Below are 14,962 nucleotides of genomic sequence, written 5' to 3'. Positions count from 1 at the left end.
AGGTTCTGGAAAAGGCACATGTTTTTGGTAAATTTTGCAATGCCCTGGATGTATAATTCAAACAGAGGAAACAATGAAGATCCAGGCATTCTACTGAACCACTTCATCTAGTGGATCAGGTTATAATTCTGCTAGCAGTTTACATTGTGAATCAATGGGGGGAGAGAGGAATGTTGATTCCTGAATTTTAACAGTGAATTTCTGAACATAGGAGTTGTCCCCCTGCCTCCTTTAAAAAATGGCATTTTTGAGCGAGCAAATCTGTTATTTAATATTAGCACAATGATGCTGTACAATAAGAATACTGCAATCTCTTGAGTATCAGGGAGAGAGACAGACACAGAAAGAATAAAATGAGGAATTATTAGTACGTGCTTTTCTGTACTGTATTTCCAAAGTGCATTATTTGCTTGTCAGAGTATTTCTGAGAATAAGTTAATTTTACTAGGGCAGCCTTCATCTCATTTGCTATCGTGTTTAGAAGTATTATCTCTATTATAGAGAGCTGTTAAAATTCTGGAGCACATTTCAGGAAGATGTTTCAAACGTAACTTATTTGCTTCTTGTTTTCCTTGCTGATGGGTTTAGAATGCATTTGCTGGTAAGCGTTATCTGAAAATGCGAATGTAGCTTGCTTTTCAGCAGCAGGCAAACAGTCAGTTGTTCTGCAGTTGACCACGGTGGGGTCAGTACCTGGAGTTGCCCGTTGGTGGGGAGAAAGCAGTAAATGGGGTGGGTTGATGTTTTTGTTCTTTACCATAACATTTAGAATCTTACAATGCAAATAATGTGCTGCATTATCAAAAGCATTGTATGACTGCAGAAGGTGAGAAAAGTCTCTTTGCTGTGTGGTTGGCTTCAAGGAGTATGTACGTGTTTGTCTGTGCATGTGGCAATCCTCGCATGTGGGCTATATATAGAGACCAAAAAGTCCTCTCTGATGCATACACACATACATGCATATAGTTTATGCTGATGAGGTGGGTTTTTAACTTCACAGACTGTAGTGTGATGGACAGTTGCTGATTCATGGAGAAAAACAACCCTTCTGCCAAGAACTGGAAATCTGCCATGATGCTAAATGATCTGAGATCCCACTCCCATGGGCATGTGAGGATTTGCAAATCAACCAAGAGTCAGCCTACTAAACACAGTAACATTGAAAGTAACCATTGAAACCAGTGTTTCTTTTTGTGGTTTTCCTCTGACTCCATACTTTGGGACTGAGAAGCAATTTAATGATTGCATCTTAGATTATATCCCCCGAAGCGCTTTCTTGATTTGCCAGGTATCTTATTAGTTATGTAGTTTTCTGTGTAAACCAGAATCTGTTCTACTTCTACAGCCAGAATTTTTTTAACAGATGTTCAAGCAGTAACAATTCAGATTAGAGCTTTGGATTCCTAGAGAGCTTTTGTTTGATTAAAAACCCAAGCCCAACAATAACAAATGCTTTTAAGATGGAAATACATCATAGCAGGGCTCAACGAATGTCTGGATGCCAATATCGAGAACTTCCAAGTTGACATAGAAAAAGCAAACAAAAGTCTCTATGGTCTCTTGAAAGGATATAAACTTTTATGAATCCTAAAAATAGACTTTGTAGGTGATTCTGTAACTGTCTGGTGAGGGTTTCTGTTATGTGCCTGTGAAACACCTGTCACTGGAGTGGGCTGATCCAGGATAGTAATTAATTTGCTTTTTCTAAACTCCCAGGCCTCACTATGTATTCTCTACTTGAATTGAGTAGACGTGAGGTTAGAGAAGTGACTTGCAAAAGTCTAGGTTTAGTTCCGTGGTCCATGGCTCAGTAAGTGAAAATCAAATGAGATGTAAAATTTAATCCTAGGGAAAAACAGTCAAGAGGATCCCTGCTTTGCTGCACTCTTTGCCCCGGGACTGCCCTGAGGGTGATCCTGTCATCTCTTTAATAAGTAACAAGGCAGCAAAATAATCTCTTAGTTTTGTTGTTGCAGCTTGTCCATAGGTAGCAACAAAGAGGCTACATACCTCTAAATGCCTTTTTGTTCGCCAGGTGTCTGTGAGTTATGGTAGATCTGTCCTAACTGTGTCCTTCCTGAAGAGTCCCCTTTGAACTCTGTCGTCTTGTCTCAGGTTTATATGTGAAATACTTGGTGTGAGTAAAGAGTATGTTATCTAACCCAAGGTTGAGGATTCTAGTCTAAGAGGTAGGCTGCTTATTGGTGGTGGTGTAGGCCACTGGCGGGTAAAAGGTAAAGTCTTCAGTACGTTTGTGATATTGAGTATCTTCTGTGTCTACACAGCTGCTAGTCTAAGGGTGCTGCTTTATGTAAGCTATGTTTCTTGCAGGGTTCCTTAGTCATAAAAATGCAAGTCTGGATTGCATCTTCCATCTGAGGATGAGAGGTCCTTCTCAGGTCAAGGTAATGAGTGATGAAATATAATTACCTTGTACGTTATTATAATGACTCATATATTTAGAGGTGCCTGTGGTATGAAATTTGGATGAATTGCACATTCTGATGGATGTTTAATTTTGTTTTCTCTTGCTATTGGCTGGTATCACCCCACTTAATGGATAGTACGACTACTTGTTGCAGAGATTTTACATAAGCATTTTGGGGTCTGTTTTGGGAATCTTTAGTTGATTCAGTAAATCAGTGTGATTATGATAGTGCAGGTGCAAAAACTGTTAGTTTGTGCGGCATATGCCAAGCTACGAGAATTTTTTAGTAATAGTTCTTTCTCCCCAGCAAAACTGATCGTATTGCACATGAATAAACTCCTGCAAAGGATTGCATTTAAGGTAGTCCATAGTGTACACTGGGACTGCTTTGTGAATAATTGTTCCTTGTGCTCCCTGCCTTATGTAATATCCTCTATTAATGATCCACACTTCTAAGGCATTCATTGCCCCAAGGTGTCTGTCTCTTGTGAACCATTTGATGTCGCCATACTTAATTTTCTGCTGCTGCTTTTCTTTTATTTATCGTCAATGCTAAACATAAGTTTGTGCTACTTTTAGAATGTTTCAAATTCAGTATTTCTAATCTTAAGATGAGTAATTTTAAATGTTTTGGTGCAATGATTCTGAATAAATCTCAAAACTTGTTTTTGATAAAGACCTGAGTTTTGCAAGTACAAAAATATTCCGCTGAATAGAAACAGTGTCTTGCCAAAGAAAGAGTTGGTAAGACCTTTACATATTTCATATCTCAATGCCTTCTATGTGCAAAATATTAGCAACATACTTCACGTGCATGTGGTGTGCCTGCATTGGTTATATTCACTGTAGAACTCTATGGTTAACTTAAGTGCCAAGGAAGGAAGTATAGATTCATAGTTTGGTGAATTTACTGCCATATAACCTGTGGGCTTGGCAGTTGTATTTTTTAAGAGGCCCAGGTTATGGCAATTTGTTACAGTATTTCCCTATAAAGAAAGCGAGATGACTGTTTTGGTTGGTGGTTGGGGTTTTTTTTGTGTTTTTTTTTTTTTTTTTTTTTAGGTAAATGGAATACAATCAACCTCCAATTACTTGGTCTCAGAAGTATCTGCATATTAGATCTTAACTTTGGAGCCAGAACAGTCCTAGCTGTCTGGTGTAAAGGTGAATGTCCCAAAACAAGTTTTACCCTCACACATGTATGGGCAAGTAAAATCTGAAGTTAATTGCAGGTGGCCATGTCTGAGGGAGGAATTTTGTTCTCGTGCATGTAAGAAGATAATTTTAATAGCTGTAGTGAGATTAAGCTTACAGTTTCACTGGGCACTAAGGTGAGGAGCCCTTCTCTAGTGGCAGATAAATGACAGTGGGAGGAATTGTGGCAGGTTTTAAGTGGCACAAGTTACTAGATTGATTAGGTAATCCAGAGAAAAGGTACTAGCTCTAATAGCTTTTTCCTTTCGCAGCCCTTGAGTAGAAAAGGTTTTTTTGGATTTGCTTTATGCCAAGCAGATTTGTTGATTTAAAATAAAAAGGTGTCTTTTAAATCTCTGGAACACTTTTTTGTTGTTGTTGCCTTTGACGTAAGTTTATGAAAATGACTTCAGTTTAATTAGGCTTCGTTGACACAGTACTTTTCCACTGAATTTACTAGGAGCTTGTGAATGTGTTGTAACGAACTGCACTGCAGGCTGCAGTATCTGATTGTCATGCCAGGAGCATCACTAGCGTAGAGCTAAATAGAGATTGGTGAGGAAAGTGGGTCAGGAAACAGGCCTACTGTACCTGCAGAGACTGCAGAGTGCAGAAGCAATGGAGCAGAGTGTCCACAGCATGGCACTGTCTTACAAAACATAGGAGAGGAGACTGGCTGAGGATGTGGTTCGGATAGTGGGCATGTCTAGGAGCTAAAGATGCAGCTGCTTTTATTCTCCCTTCTCCCCCCGCGCTATACACGCTTGTTTTGCTGGGTGATTTTAGCAGTGCCCATTTTACTTTTTCTTTCCCTGCACAAAAATGTCCACAAAAACATTCTTTCACCTTCAGAAGTCAAAACCATCCAGTCCTGTAAGACAGACTGCTAGAGACATGCTTGCTGTTCTGTGTGAGACGGTGTTAATTGTTGCTAAGGAGTCTTTCCTACACTTTTCAAATGTAGGAGAGAAAAAGGCATGTAGTATGCTGCTCTGTAAACCTTGGCGTGGTTGTTTAAAAAGGCTTTTCTGAGCATATCTTGCTTCACTTGCAAATCCATCTTGCTGGAGGTGACATTCAGAGTAAAATTACAGTACAAACAGAAAAGGAGCAGTAAAAAATCAAGCATCTCTAAGCAACCAGTGGACCTGCCAAAATTACTCAAAAAGTGGAAATTACATAGATTGAATGATAAACACAAAAGAAAGGGAGGGGAAAAAAAATAAATCCTAAAAGGGCAGTTATAAGAATTTTTGCTGAAGTGTAAGAGACAATGGTGAAATGAACCAAAACAGATACTTTTAAAGTTCTTCTATGTCCTCTGCTGCCTGCCTTTGTTTCTGTGGAGCTTAATTACTGTGGCTCAAAGCAAGCTATTTTATAAGTCTTTTGGTGTACTGTATGCTCATCTATGTCCTGACCATAAGAGGAGATCTAAAGCAGGCGACACTAATTGAACAGAAAAAAAGAATATGTATTTTATCTTTGGGCATAATTGTTTTGATTATATTTGGTTTATGTGGGAAAGAATGCCTTTTATTTTGTTTTATTCTTGAGATTTACTTGAGATATGAGACCTAAGAGTAGGAAGGAAAGCCAGAAAGGTAGTTGTCTTTTTTTCAACTGGGAAAGGTCCATACTGAAAGGGAACGTTTTTCAGTAATCTTTTGGAGTATGAATCCGTTATTCATACAGAAAAAGGAAAGGGATTGGGTTCAGAGGCCTTCAGACTTTAGGTGCCAAAGCCTGCAAGGTTCTTATGTTCTCAGCTTCCCCTGAAGCTTCCACTGCATGGGTGAAGGGTGTATATCTAAATGCTTGTTAACTTAAGTCGAAGGATTGCCTTTGGTTAGGTTCAAATCAAAAAACAGAGGAGAGAGAAGGTAGCTTATGACTTCCTACCCTGTTTGTCTTAAGCTTTGGATCTCTGAGACATGATGAAAGTGGGAGATGGGACACTTGCAGCCCTTCTGTACTAAGAAAAGCAGAGCGATGCAGAGGGCATGATCAGGTATCTGTAATCTACTTTCATTAATGTTAGCTTGAATTGTTATGCAGAAGTAATACAGCCACATTGGTACAGCATGATGACAAGGCAAATGATTATTCTGCCAGTAACTCTTCCTCATTGTGACTGTACGCAAATCAGTTGTGTGGAGTGCTCAGACCACTGAAGAGTCTGTGTTTTATTATGAGATGCACATTAAATGCTATTGAAAAATGCTTTGGAAAACAAGGCTTTGGTTTGTAAGCAACTTGGATACTCAAAAGGGAGTCATCCCCATTGCCATAACTTCCAGTGTGTGTAATACATGAATGATAACATTAATAGCATTTCAAAGACAGGAGAATAAATGCCTCAGACTGAGACACCTGCAGTTACTGTAGTGGCATAGACAGTTCGGGGAACTGAATACATCAAAAATCATGGACTCTAGCAGTGTTAGTTTTATGTTTAAATCTGAGGTCAGTTCTACTGTGATAGTTCAGAGTAATCAAAATAAAACAAACAAACAAACCCTCCCTTCCCAACTATGGTCATTGCAGATAAATCTCATGAATTTCCCAGTGCAGATTACTGAAATGGGCAATGCTCAGTGTCACTGCTGCTTTTCAGAATCAGCTGATCTGGGAATTGATTAAACATCTCATGGTTCATGTTCTGCCCTGCTTTCACATATTGCATCAAACAGATTTTTCTAACCTGTCTGATTCTGCATTTATATGGTGCTGTAAGCCGTTCTGGCTCAAAAGCCTTGAAACAGTGAGTGTAAACACAGAGGGGTACGCAAGCAGGTGCTGATTGTAGCAATGACAGCATTCCCTGGCTTTCACTCCGAAGGGAAATGACTTCATCTCCAGAAGACAATTTACAGCATGTACCACAGGCCATGGACAAGATGACATAGTGCCTTACGTGGTATTTATGCTTAATACTGAGTAAAGACGTTCCTAAACCCTCAAGGATTTTCCCCTTAATTCCTGCTTTGTTTTGCTTTTAATTGTGGATATGGAACTAATGTGGTAATCAAAGGAGAAGGTGAGACTGACTGCATTCGGTCTTTACCCACTTTCTGGACTTCGGCTGCTTCTCCTATCTTGTTCCTGAGGCCTGCAGTTGTCTCATTAAGTAGAGTTTCTCCTGAGCGGCGTTTTGCTGATTACGATTACTGGCTTGGTCAAAGTCTTTTGAAAAGAAGTTTTATTTTAAAATAGCACTGTTATAATGAAAGGCACCCAAACCCCATCACACTTTGGCAGTATGTTGTGACAGTCTGGATAAGAATGAGCAGGTAGTAGCCCAAATTTTTAAAACTCTGGCATAAATCATACTGTATTGCGCTGTTTTAGACACTTAAAGAAGCTGATTTTTAAAGATGCTACTCGTCTTGCAGTTTCCACTTACCATCACTTTTAAAAGTAGGCTATTTGAGCTCCTAGATATGTTATTTAACTGTGTTAAATTTTAATCAGACCTCATTTGAAAAAAAAAAAAAAATCTTATTCTTTGGCTCTCCCTCTGGAAAGACTAGATCCCTTGACAATATAGCAGGCAGACCTGTAGAGGGGTTCTTCAGAAGTTTAAATTAACTTCTCCAGGCTTGCCATGGAGGTGAACAGTGTGTTTGTCCTGTTTGCTCTTGACAGCTGGTGCATGTTGCCCATAAGGAGAGAGACTGACCTCTTCTCTGGCTTTCCTTTTGGCAGCCCACAGCAGGGTTGTACTTCCTGAGCTGAAGCTTGAGGCTGCATGGCATGCCTCAGTCACTGCCTTCAGGTCACCTCAGTCCCAGCAGCCCTTATGAAAAGTTGGTCTGAAATGTGGTGTCTGGGACTGGGGTGACACAGATTGCATAAGATACACGTGAATGTAAGAATGAATGTGTGGAGATGCCCTTCTGATTGCTGAGAGAAGTGCACTCAATATTTTTTCATGCATCAGAGTGCCACAAGTAGTTCTTTAAGAGCTTGCCTCCGAAAATAAACTTTCAGGTTCATGTCATCTTAAAAAAAAAAAAAAAAGAAAAAAAAAAGAAAAAGAAAAAGTACTTTTAATACCCATTTTTGGAAACTTCTCTGCTAAATTCCTGAGTTTAAAGTTGGCTTTTAGTCGAAGATTGTGTTTGCATGCTGGGTTATGCAAATTCTTCCCTTGTTTTTCTTATTGTAGTATAAAGTAGCGTGTTTCACAAAACTTACCTTATTTTAATCTCTAAAAAAAACTCCAACAAAACATATCAGCTTACTAATTGTTGTCTTTGAGATTAAAAATACAATACTGGTCACTTAAAGACCACCAATCAAAAACTTGAAAAATTAAAACCAAGAATTTCCTCAAGAAATTTTGCGTCAGTTTGAATTCAGAGATGCAAACCCTTGTTCTCAGCAAAAACTTGTCATAAGAACACTTACCATAACACAGTGTTGGCCAATAATATCTTAAAATAATTTAACTTTGGTTGCTAATGGAGATGATGGTGTTCCCAGTGCTTCAGATGTTCTGTACTTGGTGTTTCTGACCTTGCAACTGAAACAGTCAGTTTGAAAAGTTGTATGGCCAATCGCAAATTTTTCTAATGTAATTCCTGATTTCAGGCCCTGTGGACTTGGAATTTCTCCCATAACTAACGTACAACCCTTTGCCCTCCAGTTTTGGATGCGAACTCTTACTCTTCAAAACTGCTCTATTAAGCTGTATTGTCAGTACTTGATCATAATTTTGTTTGGACACTTTATTAACAAGTAGATGGTTTTCACAGATAGAGGAATAGTTGCATTGTTAGACTACATTTTCCCTTGTGCCTAGTATGCTACCACTTCTGATTACTTGACTTCAGAGTCCTTAATATCCTTATCGTTATTTTTAATTCTACTACCCTTATGCTCAACCCTGGTGCTATAAATATGTGAGTAGGAGTGGCAGACTTCTGTTATAAGTGAACATTTCTCTTCTTGTATTTTGTTTTTAGGATGTGTGTTCGAGTGATGAGGAACACTGTCTTGATTAGGCCAAAGGTGAAAGGCTTCCAGGCAGTCCTAAACCATGGTCAGAAGTTCAGTGAGGAGGTGGAGAATTAAGCTACTTGTTCTTTTCTCTCAGAAGAAATTAATTTCTTATATACTCAGATTTAAATGCAGTAGATAACTTAATATGCAAATACGCACCTCTTCTGCAGAGGTGTTGATGATAAGAGATGATGAGATATTTTTTTTTTTCTCCCCCACAGATTTCATTTGGATTTTTCTCATGCTCCCAGTGTTAAGGACACTGTAAATGTACGTTAAAAAAAGGCTACCTTCTTCCCCTTCTTCCACCCTGCCAAGAGTTAGCTTCTGCCTACATAGTTTTTGCTTTGTCTCCTTCCAGTTTTATTCATTATAGATGTCTTTCGTTGTAAGAGGTAGGTTATCTTTTCCATAGTAAACCTTAATTCAAAATCTCAATGCCTGTGATTTTAAAAACAGCAACAGAAACAAACCAAGCTTAGTACTTAGTTGTGTTATGCTTCTTTAACATCAGTTTTCTCTGGGACCTTTTGCTATCCTGAAGCTTTGTATTTGATTTCATGCTGAGCTCACTTTGGACAATGCACAAAAGCTTTCAGATGAGCGGAGAAGTGGAAACATAAAAATGATCCTTTAACAAAGGGTTGTTAATAACCACGTTTCAATTTTTGATGTTGCAAATAGCTCATTTAAAATTCGTTGAACAGCTTATGGGCTGGGTTTGGTTGTTTTGGTTTTTTCCTGGCCGGAACATCTTCAGTTGGGAGTAGCCTGTGAGGTGGGTGAAGGTGGTGATCATGAGAAGGCACTTTGGAAAGAGGGACCCGGGGGGTTGCTGCTCTTGATGTAGGCTGGAACCGCAAGTGAATTGTAAGGCCTTGGTCAAAATAGTTGGCAGTTTTGAAAGTGGGCATTCTAGCACTATTTTCTTAAATGGTAATGAAAGAGCCTTAAACCTTATCTACCTCTGTCTCTCTGTAAATGAGTGGCTGAAAACATTAAAAAAGGTATGGCTCTTTAAAAAAGAGTGCTGTTATTAAGCAATTTATTAGGTCCTTCCAAATGAATATTTAGGTTCTCCTTTGGTGTTCTCAGTGACGCTGCTTTGGATGGAAACACTTAAGAAGCAGTGCTGCTGGCATTCCACGGCCATGAGCAGAGACACAAGCTTCGTTGGTTTGCCTGAGCCAACACTGGGCTCTGTCTGATCTGGAACTAGAGCTAGGTTCTCTGAATTGCAGTCCCAGGCATTTTCTGTTAGATCATCCTTGCCTTTTGCATGAAGCTCTGCTTCTTTGATTTGGAGCATCCCAAGAAAGCTGGTTTGAAATGAGAAATTATCTTTACAGTATGTGGACAGCTGTCTGATTTACCCCAGGAGAGTCTTGAATAGTTAGTCTTGTTATGCAGCTCTGAGGCTAGGAGTCCCTTGCAGAACCCACTTTGAAAGACAGCAGGAGAAGTAAAAAGCTATGTCTCTTAAAAGAAAAAGAAAATAGCAATTCTTTCCTGAATTCCCCAGAAAACCCGCTCCAACTAGGTGAAGTTGTTTCATGTGTCCTTATCTAGTGTTGCTTCCAAGATTTGGTTCTACCTTACGCTGCTGTATATGTAAAGTTTTTAAGAACACAGGGACAAGCGTGATTATATAGTCATATTTTCTTAATTCAAGCTGGAGACCTTTACCCACATTATTCCTGCAACAGGAATAGGACGGGTTTTTTTAAGTGATGGCATCTCCCTTAGGATACCCAGCCATGACTTTATATGGTGGAGGATTTGGTTTGGTCCTGTTTTAATTGCTGCGGTAGCAATTTTGTCTTATACTTGCCTGATCTTCCAGAGATAAAGTTACTAATTATTTTGCAATGTCCCATTATTAACAGAGGGCCAAGAAATCTGGAGACTTTCTACAACTCATCAGAGCTAACATGATCCTTTTCCCCAAACTGTGAAGACTCGGATGTATAATTGGGTTTCTGCAGCTCTCAGTAGCAGTTTCTGAACTGCCTGTCTTCTAGTGGGGCCCAAAGCGTTCTTTTGTAATGAAGCTATCTGGTATGGGGTGACAGCCATTTGGTTGGAACTATATATAAACAATTGATGCTGAAATTATCTATTGTTTGTCATAAATATGTATTTCAGTAACATACTGTTGTCTTCATATATGGCAAGACATAGATTTAGAAACAGTCCTATCTAATTTGATTAGTTTTGATTCTTTTCCAACTTCTTCTCTTTTTGGATGTTTGTATCCCGTGAGCAAGCTGCGAAAAAGCTCTGTCTTGCTGTTTGATTATGTAGGGGGTTACTTTTGCAGCTCTTCAATCAAAACAGTTTGTGGGCCAAAAACTTGAAAAAGAGTTTAAAACTTGTTCCTTCTTTAGGTAGAAAGAGTGGATGAGAAGGTGTTTTCTTGAGTGGTGTTTGTTTTATGTTTTGAACAATTCCTCATACTTTGTTTTTTGACAGTTGACTCAGGGAGTGACAGTTGATCACAGCTTAAACGTGTATGTGAGAAACAGTTTTTTGCATCTCAGGGGGGTGGGGGAAGGGGCGTGTGGAATTAATGCGTTTCTCTTTATTTGAAAAACTAAGGGGACCAAAGGAAATAAGGTAAACCATCTCACTGGTGTAGTTTAAGCTTTCAAATTATTCAAGTGACTTTTTTTTTTGGTAACCAAACTTTTTTTCAAGACACATGCTGCACCACATACTTTCACTGCCTTTTAATGGCATTAGTGAAAGGATAAAAGTGTGTGAAAGTGTGAAAAATGTGTGAAAACAAGCAGCTTAGATGTTTTCTGGTTTCATTTTTTACTTGGGATGTTATTTGAGGTGGTGATCAGTATTAGAAACTTAGTCTCTTATTGCAGAGAAAAATTGTGCAGAAACATGGTGTAGATCTTTATTTAAGGCTAGCAATTTTTAAGAAAACAAATGAAAGATTAAAGAACATTTGATTACAACAGATCACAGTTTTATTCTGTTGTGATGTGACAATACATTAGCTTGCAAGCTGTTGCTCTCGGATGGTGTGATGGGTGGTTTAAGAGCCCAGTTCCCTGGTAACCTTGTGGAGTGCCTCAGTCTTTCCTATGGTGTGGCCGTCACATCGTTTCATGCAGGCATATTCAAGGCAGATGCAAGATGTTGTCTGATCCATACAGATCTCTGTACTAAGGTGTTCTGAAAGTAACCTTGGTGGAAAGCGAGCAGCTTTACTGAAACCTTTCCCTGCGATGCTGTTGCTAGGGCAACTGTGTCTATTGTCTGTGTGCGTGTAGCTGAGTCTGGCTCCTAGATACTGCAGTGTGGAAAAGCATTGCCTTTAAAAGTGCCTCCCTTCCCCCATTTTTGGTAGGTTTGAAGGCAGCAAAGGCTGATAAGGCCTCCCTTATCAAACTCATCCTTCCTATTTTGCTTTCAGTTTGCTACTAGTTTAGGCATGTGGCTTAATAAAACAGAACCACGCTGAAAATGGAAGGGGAGCTGATGTCTTGCTGAAGCTCAGTTTCTGTTGCTCTGTAGCGATAATCCAGGATGGTTTGCAGAGGCAGGCAGCAACATAACAGTAGGGCAGGATATGCCCAGTTTCTCGCCCTGCGGAGGGAGAGGAACCTTTTTTTCTGTGACAGGGAGGCGGCAGTGATGAGCACTGGAAGAAGGCTGGAAAAGGTGTGTGGTGCACAGTGGAGGAGGGCTCAGAAAGGAGTACGCAAGGGATGCTAGAAAGGTGGGCTGGAAAGACTGTTCATCAGCAGGAGGCCTTCACCCACGTCTCTGGACAGTGATCTGGCTATTCTGATTTGTAACCATAAAATGTCATCATTTTCTTAAACCAAAATAATATTAGTAGTAATAATAATTATAATCCCCATCTACTTGATGGTGCTGTTTCTGCTACGTTGAGAGGGTGCTCAGGGGGTTCCATCAACAAGAATCCCCTTCTGCAATTTTACTTTCTGTTATTTTTTTCTTTCCTCATATATATTCTGCGGAACACTTTGAGGTGTGTGCACTCCTATTCTGTGCTGGCTGTGTTTTAGTGGCAGATGACCGAGGGGGACCAGCATTGTGCATTAAAGAGGCTTGAGAAGCAAAAAATTTCATTGATGTGGAAGTGAAGTGGGAAATAACTTTCTGTAATTAATCTAAAATGTAGTAGGCTGACGAAATGAATTTAAGATTGAGCATTCCCTTTCCTCTGTTGCACCTTCTTCCTGTAGGAAGTGGTAGATGGAGTAGACTGGTAAGCCCCTCTCAGCATGAATAACGAATGTGTCCTGCTTTGTAAGTGAACCTGAAGAGTCGTATGCCTCAGTTTGATGTGAGCTGATCAAACTCATCAAACTCAGTTTGATCAAACTGATCAAACTCATCAAACTGATGCCTCAGTTTGATGAGTAGGGAGGGTGAAACCTCCCTACACTCTGTAGTTCACAGGGGCTTTAACAATTCTTTATGAATCAAGAAGTCCCCAGTTTTTGCTGCTGGCTACTGGGTTAATGTTGCTGAATCCTAGAATAGGGCTCTGTATATTTTTATCTGTAGGTTATCTGAGTGAGAGAATGAAGGTGACGTGAGGAGATGCAAGCGACATGCCAAACAATGAAGCTGTGCTTGGACAGCATCTGAATGGAAGCCAGGGAAATAATTCTAATGCATTGCCTAGCTACTCATTTTTTTCCCCTCCAAAAGAGTCTTTTGTTATCCAAGTATATTTTTAGTCTTTTTTTTTTTCAAACCGGTCAACACTTCATTCATGTTTGTGTTGAATACGTTCTTCCTTCAGTTTTCGAGAGACTGATGCCTGTAGAGATGGAAACAATTTCCTTAATTGCTGAGGCTGAGGTGAATGTTATTACCCTTCGTGCTGACCTGAAAGAACCTTTTTCTTCAGGCAGTCTCATGAACAATTTAGCCTTTGATATTTCTTAGCTCCCTTTAAGTCAAGAGGGAGCTGTAGAAAAGCACGTGGAAAATCATTCCTTTAAAAATTATTTTAAGAAGCATAATTTGTGCACTCTGTAGATCACGGTCATATACTGAATTTATTCTTTTTAAAGGTGCAGCATAATTCTGAGCTTGTTCCTGTTTCTGTTTGTTTTAAAATTAGCAGTGCCTTCTGTACTCAGGAAGGTCCAAAATAGAAATTTAATTTCTAAGTATGGGCTTGTATATGTTCCTAATAATGATAAATTCAAGGATATGCTAAATATGTTCCTCTATGTGGGTAAATTAGCGGTTGTAGTCTGGTTTCTCCTGCATACAAGATTTGTTGGTCTTTATTGAGGAACTGGGGTGAGGGGGCATAGAGAAACAATATATGTGGAGTTTTAAAAAGCCTGATAATTTTCAAAGGTAGGAAGGGAAAAGAGATGCTTTGCACACCCCTTTACTTTGTCCTTGCTCCCTTTCAGTTTCAGGACATCTTTCTACCCTTGCAGACTACAGAGTAAAGTCAACCATGAAAATCCGCAGAATATTTTACTGCCTTATTTTCACTTTCAAGTGATCTTCAACATACACACACGCCATTTGCTTGTTTATTAGATTTTAGATTCCCACCCCCCCCAATAGCTTAGCTTAGTAGTTTTTCCACTTGTGCTCTGCAGTCCTTACGAAGGAATGGAAGGTGCCCTTTATGTCAGAATGCCTATATGAGCACACAGAAAGAGAAGTAGGAGACTGGAGAGGTGAAAGGAGAGAATGAATGGAAAAAGGAGAAAAGTCCAGAAAAAGAAGAAAATACACGAATGTATGTGGTAAAGATTATTTGGTATTTGTGGCATTTGCCACAGATGCAGTGGTTAAATGCGTTTGGAGTCATTGGAAGCAACGTGCTTCAATTCCCATTGTTATTTGAACATTGTAATAGCACGGCAGCCATGCCATACAGATGCCACCTCTGTTAAGAGGAAGTAGCTTGTATTTAGAGCAGATATTGGGGAGGCTGGGCAAAGCAGTAAATGTGTAAGCCTGTGTGCATCATGTAAGCTTACAGCATGAAGGTCTGTGTTCAGGAACGGTACGTTGGCCACAGTGCACTCAAGTCAGAATGGCAAAAACTTTGGCTGGCAAAAAAACCTGGCAAACTCCAACACTCATGGTATTTGCCAACCTGTGAGTACATACACACCTCCTTCACAGGATGCTTAAGCAGTAGTTCTCAGTCTTTCACACGCAATGACCTTCACTGTGAAAGTAAACTGCTTCTGAAGTTGATGGCCTGAGAACTCAAGGCAGATGAGATGGGTTTTAGCAGTCATGCAGTGATGCTTCAGTTTAATCAGGTTTGAGAATATCTAGGAAGGGGTTTCCTTATTGTTG

The 14,962-nt window shown here is 39.6% G+C and overlaps 1 protein-coding gene across 8 annotated transcripts in view; it reads left to right on the top strand.

The window, feature by feature from the left end:
- The window catches only part of SERGEF (secretion regulating guanine nucleotide exchange factor), a 157,981-nt gene that overhangs the window by 59,224 nt on the left and 83,795 nt on the right, over positions 1-14,962 (top strand). Inside the window, exon 10 of one of the 8 annotated variants that reach the window (XR_008466016.1) lies at positions 2,332-2,405. The exons of the other annotated variants lie outside the window; for them this stretch is intronic. The gene's annotated coding sequence lies outside the window, so the exon portion shown is untranslated. The remainder of the gene's footprint in view (positions 1-2,331; positions 2,406-14,962) is intronic. 8 annotated transcript variants of the gene reach the window in all.

The sequence above is a fragment of the Rissa tridactyla genome, chromosome 4 (assembly GCF_028500815.1).
Source record: "Rissa tridactyla isolate bRisTri1 chromosome 4, bRisTri1.patW.cur.20221130, whole genome shotgun sequence".
NCBI classification, from domain to species: Eukaryota; Metazoa; Chordata; class Aves; order Charadriiformes; family Laridae; genus Rissa; species Rissa tridactyla.
Note: the sequence above shows the minus strand (reverse complement) of the source record. Positions and strands in the feature narration are given on the sequence as shown.